The following is a 9,895-nucleotide window of genomic DNA, read 5'->3' as shown; positions in this document are numbered from 1 at the left end:
ATTTAACATATATTTAAGGAAGAAGAGACTCTTAGAGGAAAAAGACACATCTTTTTCTTGATAGGACTCAGAAGGTACAGCTGGTGGATCACACATCAAACTTTGTCATGTTGCCTTGAAAAACTAAGAGCAAAAGCCAAATGGGATCTAGTGGTTTATTTACCATGTATTATTTCTCTAAGTTTTACTTAGAAGTGCTCAAAGTCTCTCTAAAAGACAACAGAATTTAGGGCTGGAAAAAAAGACAAAACCATATGAGAATGGTGCAGTAGAGGTTTGGGATGAGAAGGAAATTCAACTGGTAATAGTGGAAGCATGCTGTCCATCTGTGGGGAAGAGAGGTGCATGGGTGAGGGCTGGCGGGCCTGGGAAATGGAATTATGGGGAAAGCCACGGTAATAAGCTTGAGACAGGAAAATGATATATCCAGGGATATGCTAGCTAAACAAAGAGATACTGCCTACAGTTTCCCCTAAGTGTCAGGAATACAAGTTACTTATTTCTCCACTGTATCTCTTATGGAGCAGGAACTGGTATAGGTAGAATCCATTCATTAAGCATTTGTACAAGAGGGGTAGTTTGCTAGCCATCAAAAACAATGGTTCACTAAACAAAGAAAAATGTATTTACTAGAAATTCCAAGGGAAATACTGAAAATGTACATTTAAGTATGTGATTACTACTCAGTAACTTCTATTCCACAAGCATGATCAATTTCAAGGATCCCCGCTTTTAGAAAGCTTATCATCAGATGAGGTAACAGATGAGTAGAGATAATAATGCAAGACAGTGAGAGATTAAGAATGTGTCACAAAATACCAGAACACAAAGTTAAGCTTGCAGAAACTAAATCTAAGTAAAAGACAGTTACTAAGTCTAATATTCTACTAATTATATGTATATATGATTATTAATATTTTAGTGAATGAGCACATTAAAAATACTTTTATGTGTTGAACGGTGGATGCACATTATTAATAAAATAACAATCGTAGTCACAAGGAGGGAACTCCTTACTTGAACTTGTAATCAGAGGCTCCCCCAGACAGAACACCATATATGTGCTCCAGAGAAGAAAAGAAGCAACAAACCCTCAGAATCAGGACTCCCAAGGAGATCCATAGAGTGGTCACAGGCTTCCTTCCTATCCCTTGACTAATTCCTAATTCCAATTATCTTACTATCAGTCATTTATCCCAACTATCAGGCAGCACAATGAAAGGACTAAAGACAGGAGGAAACCCAAGGACTAGGAATAAAGAAATGATTAAGCATCCTCTTTTGTGGGGACAGGTTTAATATATTATCTATGTAATCTAATGCATCTCTCTGATACACAGACACAGGACCAAAGAGGACATAAAAAGTTAGTTGGGGAAGTTCTTCAACAATGGGTGGGTCGCATTTATCAGTAGGTTTTAGTAAGGGGCTAGTTTAGTTTAAAAATGAAATTAATTTTACTCGAAGGCCTTTTTCTCCTAACATCACTTTTCAGTTAGCTAAAGACTGCTAACTCACATGAAGGAAAAATGAAGTCATGTGGGGAAAACATAGCTAAAGTATGTTCTCTTATGTTTTGAGGCATTTAAAAAGCGTATTTTCATAAGGTCTGAGAAGTTCATCTCTAACTAATTGGTTGTGCCTTATGAATAACCCGAGAGAATTCTAGGATACTAAACAAACAGCAGATAACTTAAAACTACAAAAATATCAGAAGAAACCATTCCAAGAGCGGACCGCGTTGTCTTCTGGGAACCCCGCTTTGCTGGTCCTGCCAAAACCAATAACTACACAACATCCCTACAGGTGGCTGCTGCCCCATCGGTGTCACCCCCCCCCCCCGCGCCCCAGGGCTAAAAACTGTAAAATCCTCGCCGGGAGAGATCCGGCGAAGACCCTGAGATGTGGGGCCCGGATGACCAGCAGGGCTTCCCCGCGGCCCCGATCCGGGGCAGCCACGCCGACCACGCCGCTTTTGTGTGGACCGGAGCGGGAACGGGGTTCGGGCCGTCCCCTGCTTGGTCTCAGCTCGGGCCTCCCGGTCACGGCCCTCGGAGCCCCGGGATCGACCCCGGTGTCCAGGACGGCGACGAGGACCCCGCGCCCGTCATACTCCGGGTAGCGGCACAGGAAGGAAGCGGCCCCGGTCTCTTTTTTCGGCAGAAGACCGTGGAAAGGGAAGGGCTCCTCAGTCGCGGCGGTGGCCATGGACCCGAGCTGGAGGACGAAGGAGGAAGAGGCAAACGGCCAGGAAGCTCGAGGACCGGCGGCGCGAGGACACCGGGCCGCCGCGGGCCTGAGGCGGGGAGGGGGCGGTGCCAGGTCGGCAGTGTCCAATCGCATGTAGGCACAGATGCCCAGCCAATCACGTGCCACAACGTAAGCGCTAGAAAGGAGAGTTGCTCGGACTGCCGCGCAGGGGTGGAGTCTGCGCTGGGGCTGAGGATTTTGTCCCGGAGCCAGGTGTTTATTTGGTTGGTTTTTCAATACGGGTTTCTCTGTGGCTTTGGAGGCTGTCCTGGAACTCACTCTGTAGCCCTAGTTGGTCGTGAGCTCACAGAGATCCGCCTGCCTCTGCCTCCCGAGTGTGCCACCACTGCCGGGCTGGAGCCAGGTTCTTAAAGGGTCTGTGCTGGAGTGCGAAGACACCCGGACTTTCTTCCAGCTGTCACTGTGAGAAGCCTTGAGGGGCACAGGCCGCCCGCCTGAGCCGCGGGATCCCCGCCACGCGAATGTTGGCTCAGTCATGAGGACCACAGCCCTGTAAAGTCAGGCTCAGAGGCCTGAGATTAGCGCAGGAGGCTCTGTGTCCCCTGCTTTCTGGGGGTGAGGTGGATGGACAGGGTGGGGAGAGGCAGCCATTTAGTCAACAGGAAGAGGGTTGTGGGCTCTTCTGTCCCCACTGTTCCTGAAACAAAGCATGGGACCGAAATGGGGCCCCCGTCTTCATGGCCTACTCTTGGCATCCGGGATTCTTGAAAATATCAGCCTACTTTCCTCCATGGAAGATCCCATTTTCTCCTTCAGGCTCATAACCCAGAAATCTGTTGAGATGTAAATCAAAGCTTCACAGCTGTATATATCTTCCAAATCTCAGGGCAGTCTGGAAACTTGGTGGTGGAACCTCTAGTGTTGGTTGCTTTAGGCATCGAGGAGATTGATTCATTCTCTCTAAGGATGCCATTCAGACATTCTCATTTTCAGTGGGTGTGATGATGTAAACTGTAACAGGGAAATCTATTTTGAAGGAACCTAATAACATACATTTTCATTGTTCCCCTCCCCTTAAGTAGCAATCATTCAAAGCCAAAGCCAGAGAGAAAAACTATTTGATACAGATACTGTAATTTAAAAATGTATCACTTAAACACCTGCAGAGCAAAATAGCATATACTTAGTTCTCCCTCTTCAAAGTAATAGGTCAAGAGCTTTGGGGATATGGTAAGAAGTAGAAATCCTCAGGCTAACACTAGCTGTTGCAGGAGGATACATCCTGAAAACTACATTCTCCTCCCTATGCATATCCAAGTTCACTAATTACCTTAAAACCTGAACATCTTCACTGTCAATGGCCTATAGCTACACCAGCCACATATGTCACTATTTTAATATTTGCAAAGGAGAGCCATGTATGTATGAGCCAGTCAGCTCTCTTCAGTCTTGTGTTTGTCAAAGAAGCCATATGGATCATCAGATGACTTGATTCAGAGCTTTTTACAACCATTCACTTTAAATGTTTTATTCTATATAGATGTGCTAGGCCAAAGATTTGTGGTTTTAGCATAGATACAAGATGAATGTATTGAAATGGGGCTAGGCTTATATATGCTGTGTCCGAGATAGAGAGGGGGGGGGAGGGAGGGAGGGAGGGAGGGAGGGAGGGAGGGAGGGAGGGAGGGAGGGAGGGAGGGAGAGAGAGAGCGAGTTGTAAGTTGTAAGGTACTATCCTTTTGGAAAACTGCCATCATCTTTATGGGATCAGCAGTGCCTACTTTTGAGAGCCCATCAGGCTAGTGTACTGTTGACATTCCCTTTCCCTTTCAGAAGGAGTGTTCCACACCATCAGTTATCAGGTTCCTCTCAGACATCTGTATGAAATCTTGCTCTAATTAAATTGTGATCTCAGAGTCTCAGAAAGGTGCTATAGTACATAGACTTAGGGATGACTTGGGGAAGGGGGTTTCATCTGTGTGATTATGCATCATCCACTATAGGTGAAGATTTTCCAGTTTGGCTGTTTTGGAGTTGCCCATGCTTATAAGCTCTCATCCATGCTGTGTGCAAGCCCAGTAAACTCATTAATTGTCCTGGATGGACTGTGGTGAAATATTTTGGATAGTTATCATACCTTAAGATGAAGGGGTAGATGTTATTCATATCCACTTCTGGTAATTAATTTTTGAGTGTGTGTGTGCGTGTGTGTGTGTGTGAGAGAGAGAGAGAGAGAGAGAGAGAGAGAGAGAGAGAGAGAGAGAGAGAGAGAGAGAGAAGCTTTTCAGAACATTTTCTTCTTCAACCTATCACTGGCTTTGCTAACTCTAGATTGCACTTCACTGTGAGTTTCCTAACTTGAGATTACACTTACTAATTTTTGTTAGGTTTATTATTCAGGATGAGGTCTGACCCCTGGGAAACCTTGAATAAATATTTGTTGCTAATGTGTGGTGTAGTGATATTTTGTTTGTAACCTAACACATAAAGCTTTCCTGAAGATAAGAAACTATGCCAGTAGTTAGCTGTAGAGGCCAGGAACTGGTTGCAAACACCTTTAGCCCCAGCACTCAGATGGCAGAGGCAGACAGGTCTCTGTGAGTTCAAGGCCACCCTGGGCTACACTAGATTGATAAAGTCTCAAAGAGAAACAGTCAGGCAGTGATGGCTTACACCTTTAATCTCAACAGTAGGGGGGTGAAGACAGGAAGAAATATGGTTGGGCAGAGAATATAAGGCAGTCTGAAGATGCAGTCTAAGAATTCAGTGTGAGATGCAGTCTGAGGATTCATAGAGGCAAGATTGCCCATTTTGTCAGCATTGGTGTGAATGGAGTTCTTAATTGGGCTATTAAATAAAAAATCTGGAGTCAGATGTAGAAGAAAATGCTGAGATATTAGAGAGAAGGAGCAAGGCATAGCCATGCCTTACATCCTTAGTGTCTTATAACATTTTTTTCATGAACATGAGTTGGCTTATGGTTCATTTTTGATAATGGAGGAATGCTAATTTGGGTATTTCTTAGCTGCAACAGATCATGACCCCATAGATTTACTGCTATATTAGCAACATATGGCCTCAGCATTCCTCTTTGTCCTTCTGGCCCTATAGATTGAACCCATCTTGTGCTTTGTTTTACCTGAGATAGGGTTCCAATCCATAAGAATTGAACATCTACCTCCTGAAGAGGCCAACTTGAATGCCAAGATTCTGGAGTGATAATGGTGACAACCACACTCATGCCCAGTAATCCTTTGAGTATAACATTATTTATCTGTACTCTTAGTTTTGGTCTTTGGTCATTTATAGAAGTCTGCCAAAATATGTTTTCTGTTTACTCCTTGAATTTTTGATTCACCTTCCAAAGCTATTCTATTATCCAGTATAATATGATTTTTTACAATAGGCAATGGATTTTCTGATTGTTCTGGGGAGGATTGTCCTCCACAGTGACTGGGAATCACTGGGCCAGTTTTGACAGAGGAGTCTTCAAGAGACCTCTCGAGGAGTTTTCCAATGGAGAAGGGTTGTCTTTTTTGTTTCTTGTCCATCTACATTTGTTGATCCAATGGTGGCCTTTGCTGCATCTTCTACATAATGTGAAAGGTTGGGGGTCTTCTATTTGGGTTATTCCCAGAAGAAGCATTATTTCTAGGAATGCTCTATCTACAGTTTCTTTTCAGATGGTCTATTCTACCACAATTAAAACATTTAGTATTTTGATGTCTCCTCATACCTTTGGAGATTGCTTTTCTTATCCAAGCCTCAGTGTTATAGTCAAAAGACTCAACACGGGCTATGTGCAGGATCTATTCATCCATTGATGCTGATCTGATCTTTAAGGGCCCAAGTACAATTCTAAATTAGCATTTTCAAAAGCTAGAGATTCAATGAGTACTCATTTAGCTTCTGGATCTGCTACCCCTATTTGTACAGCTTTAGTCAACCTTTGCAAAAAGTCACTAATGGGCTCTTTTGGGCCATGTATAACATTAGTATATGACAAAATTCTTTCCCCTGGTTCTTGAATCTTGTTCCAAGCATTCAAGGCTGCTGCACGACATAGGGATAAGATGTGCTCATTGTATGTGGCTTGAGTATCTGCATCATCATAACAGTCCTGACCAAGAATTTGATCTTGGGAAGCCCCATAACCTTCTGCCTTGATGTTCAAGAGCCTTGGTCTCTCCCCTCCAATATGACTTCCACTGCAGCTATGGACCAAGTTCTAGAACTTCTGAGACTAACTGAAGCCAGTCTATTTCTTGTAGCTCACGCTTTTACTAACTGCCTCATATATGGTGAAGAATGTATACCATAAGAAACTACTGCTTGCTTAATACCTCATATCCACCAGTATATGCTCCAATTTGCATTCTCTATGTCCATCTGGGCGTCCATTATTTGCTTGCTTTTGAGTAATAGTAACAAGATAGACCATAGTAGGTGATGATGATAACAACCTTTGGTAAGTCATCTCAGATGCTGAAAGGTACTGGAAATATTAAATCTTTTTTATTCTCTTTAGTTTGAACCTTAACTCCTAGTGTCTCAGTTTTAAGGTCTTCTATAGCCTGTAATCTATTTACCATTGTTTCTTGGAGCATTTGAACTACTTGGGATGTAAAAATGGAATTCCAATGATTTTGTTATATCAGTCAGTTTCTTGTTCTCATCATTTACATGATTCCAGAGATTTAATATTCACATTCTTAGGGATGGCATACATATTGCCTTCCAAAAACAATATTCTGTCTTCAAGCTTGCAATTATTCTTAGACATGGAATAAAGTTTTTGTTAAGAGTTCATTGCCATGTTCGACTTTTGAATTCAGTTTGTCAAATTATGATTGTCATTTTTAATTGTATGAACCCTTTTTGCTAAACTCTCATTACCAGTTTTTAAAATCTGTATCATTTCTATAAGTTCCTCATTTAGATCTATCATCAAACCATTTCAAGGATATGATATGGATTATCAAGATAACAGCAATTATGGCTAAGAGTGTTTATGTCCCAGGTAGGTTGTATACCTCTTTTAAAATTCCATCCATGGGGCCCTGGTGGTGGTGGCACACGCCTTTAATCCCTCAGGAGACAGAGGCAGGTGGATCTCTGTGAGTTTGAGGCCAGCCTGGTCTACAAAGCTACACAGAGAAACTCTTGTCTCAAAAAAACAAAAACCTAAAATTCCATCCATAGTAGAAGCAAAGATTTTTAAATTCCTGGATGATAATATTATCTACCATTGTTATAGCAGTAGTTAACAAAGAATAAATAACATTTTTATTAATTAATTTATTAAAAGCTTAAAGTGCAAATATATCCAATAATTTACCTCAAATTAAATACTCAGAAGGTCATCCTTGCCTCTTATGGTCTTAATTTTGAGTTGCAATGATGATATTTGGCCGGCAGATGTCGAAGGCGTACTGCCAAAGCAAGTCCGAGAACAGGGAAGTTCCTGTCAAACTTGTCCCAATGTTGTCCAACCTTTGAATTCTAAGCAAAACCTCAAACCAAACCAAATAGGTTTTTGTTAAAGAGAAAGGGAAAATGGAACAACCTGCATGTGTTGATGGCCAATCACTTGATCACAACGCAGTGGGCTGAAGCCATGTGTGGCGGGCTGAAGCTATGGGCTGGTCATAATGCCTGTGCTGGCTCTGGGAAATCGTGCGGTCTGGGGGAATGTCCCCTTGGTCTAAATAAAAGCTGACTCAAAGCACTGAATTAAAAGAAAAGGGTTCTAGGGATAGTGTAAGCTGCTGGTGCTGGGTGGAGGGGAGGAGCAGGGAGTTGGGCATGGCCCACTTGACTGAGTGAGGCCACAGCAGGTAGTGGCATTCTCAGGGCCAGTCTGAGCGCCATGTTCAGGCCATGTGGAGTTGTTAAAATGTAAATGGAGTTGTTAATTGGTCTAAATAATAAAAACCTGGAGTCAGATATAGAGGAAAATGCTCAGAGAACAGAGAGAAGGAGCAAGCCCCAGCCACACTTTACCTCCTTAGAGCACTCAGCAGTCAGGAGTGCAAGTTCCTGTTTCTGCCCTCTTATATCTTCTCTCTACCCAGCCATCTCCTTCTTGACTGTCTGTACAGACCTCCAGACCTCTATGGTTAGCTGCTGACAAGCTCCATTCTCTGACCTTTAGGCAGGCTTTACTTGTATAATAAGCAGGATATCACCACACACTGGTAGAGGTAAGAACTCTCTAGTAGCTGAACTGCTCTGCATGTCTACTTCAGTTTCATCCTGATAGCTGACTCTGGGTTTTATTATTAAGACCACTTATAATTCGTGCTCCAATATGGATATTGATAAACAAGTGTTATACATATTTGTGTTTTAATATAAACTTATATTACATGAGCACATGTATAGTACATATACTATAAATGCTAAAAAAAAAAAAAAGATGGGGCATTGTGGCCCCGAAGATTTGTAATATATTTCCAGTGTAGCTAAAAGCATTATTTCTTTCCTCTTTGACCTACCCTTTCAATCTGCCTTCAAATCCAATGAGACTGTAGAGGCTGCAAGCATTTCTGGGATTAGGAGGAGCTGAGAATGTATTCTCAATGGGATTAATGGGCTATCTATGTATTTAAGTGACTGACATTCACTTCTTATTTTATCCTGGTGTAGAAATAGCTTCCAGAGATCCATCTGCTCAGTGTGAACACCTCCCTGTGGTGATACCAGTAACAAAGCCAGAGTCTATGTCACAATGTGAAAGCCTCCTGTGGTGTATGGAACTCAGGGAACTTGAGTGATGGAGAACAGACAAGGGAGAAAGCTGCAGTATGGGAGAGTGGGCTGTGGATGAGGCTTTTGCCCATCAAATGTGTAAATCACAAACTGAGAAATACAAAGGTTATAGTCTTCTATTAAGACTAGACTCAGCAGAATATATGTTTACTCTAACTAATGGCATAGATGCTTCTTGGTTTCCTTTGCAGCTGTGGTGATAAAACTCTCTGACAACAGCAATTAGGGAAAGAAGGGTTTGACTCACACTTCCAGGTAATAGTCCAGAACTGTTAGGAAATCAAGGTAGCAGAAAATTGAAGCATCTGGTCACATCACACCCACAGCCAAGAATGATAAACACATGCAGGTGTGATTGCCAGTGTCTGCTCACTCTCCCCATTTTATTCAGTCCAGGACCTAGTCCTAGAGAATGCTGCCACCCATAGTGGTCTGGGTTTTCCCATATCAACAAATGTGTTCAAGACAATTCCAGGAACTAACCTTATCTAGAAAATTTCCCACTGAGACTCCCCCACCCTGTGATTCTAGATTGTGTCAAGGTGATAATTAAAACTAGCAGTCAAAAGCTATAAGAAAAAAAATGAGGTAGGTAACTAAGATGATATGAACTTTTTTCCTTTACTTTATAAAAATTGGAATGTGATTTCTCTGACTAAATTTGCTTTTAATTTTTTGTAATATTTTGGCTCACTTTTTGGCAATTTTGCATCATGCATGCACTAGTAAGTGGAACAGAATGGATAGAATGAATATATCTCTCTATCTTTCTATAATCTATGTCTAGAAACTGGATTTTGTTAGAATGGCTTAGAGGCTGTGGTCCAGCTAGTCCAACAATGGCTGTTCACCAACAGAGGAATCCAGTAGTTGCCTGCTCCCTGAGGCTGGATTTTTCAGCTGGTCTTCAGTA

General features: G+C 42.3%; 1 long non-coding RNA gene across 1 annotated transcript; it reads left to right on the top strand.

Moving 5' to 3' along the window:
* Positions 1–2,390: 2,390 nt before the first annotated feature.
* Positions 2,391–8,944, top strand: LOC121142839. The gene is made up of 3 exons (XR_005879949.1): positions 2,391–2,463; positions 7,139–7,231; positions 8,860–8,944. It is a non-coding gene; the product is annotated as an uncharacterized LOC121142839 (long non-coding RNA).
* The last annotated feature ends 951 nt before the right edge of the window (positions 8,945–9,895 follow it).

The sequence above is a fragment of the Mesocricetus auratus genome, unplaced genomic scaffold (assembly GCF_017639785.1).
Source record: "Mesocricetus auratus isolate SY011 unplaced genomic scaffold, BCM_Maur_2.0 Super-Scaffold_100010, whole genome shotgun sequence".
NCBI lineage: Eukaryota > Metazoa > Chordata > Mammalia > Rodentia > Cricetidae > Mesocricetus > Mesocricetus auratus.
The sequence above is the reverse complement of the archived record's forward strand: the minus strand, read 5'-3'. Positions and strand labels throughout refer to the sequence as shown.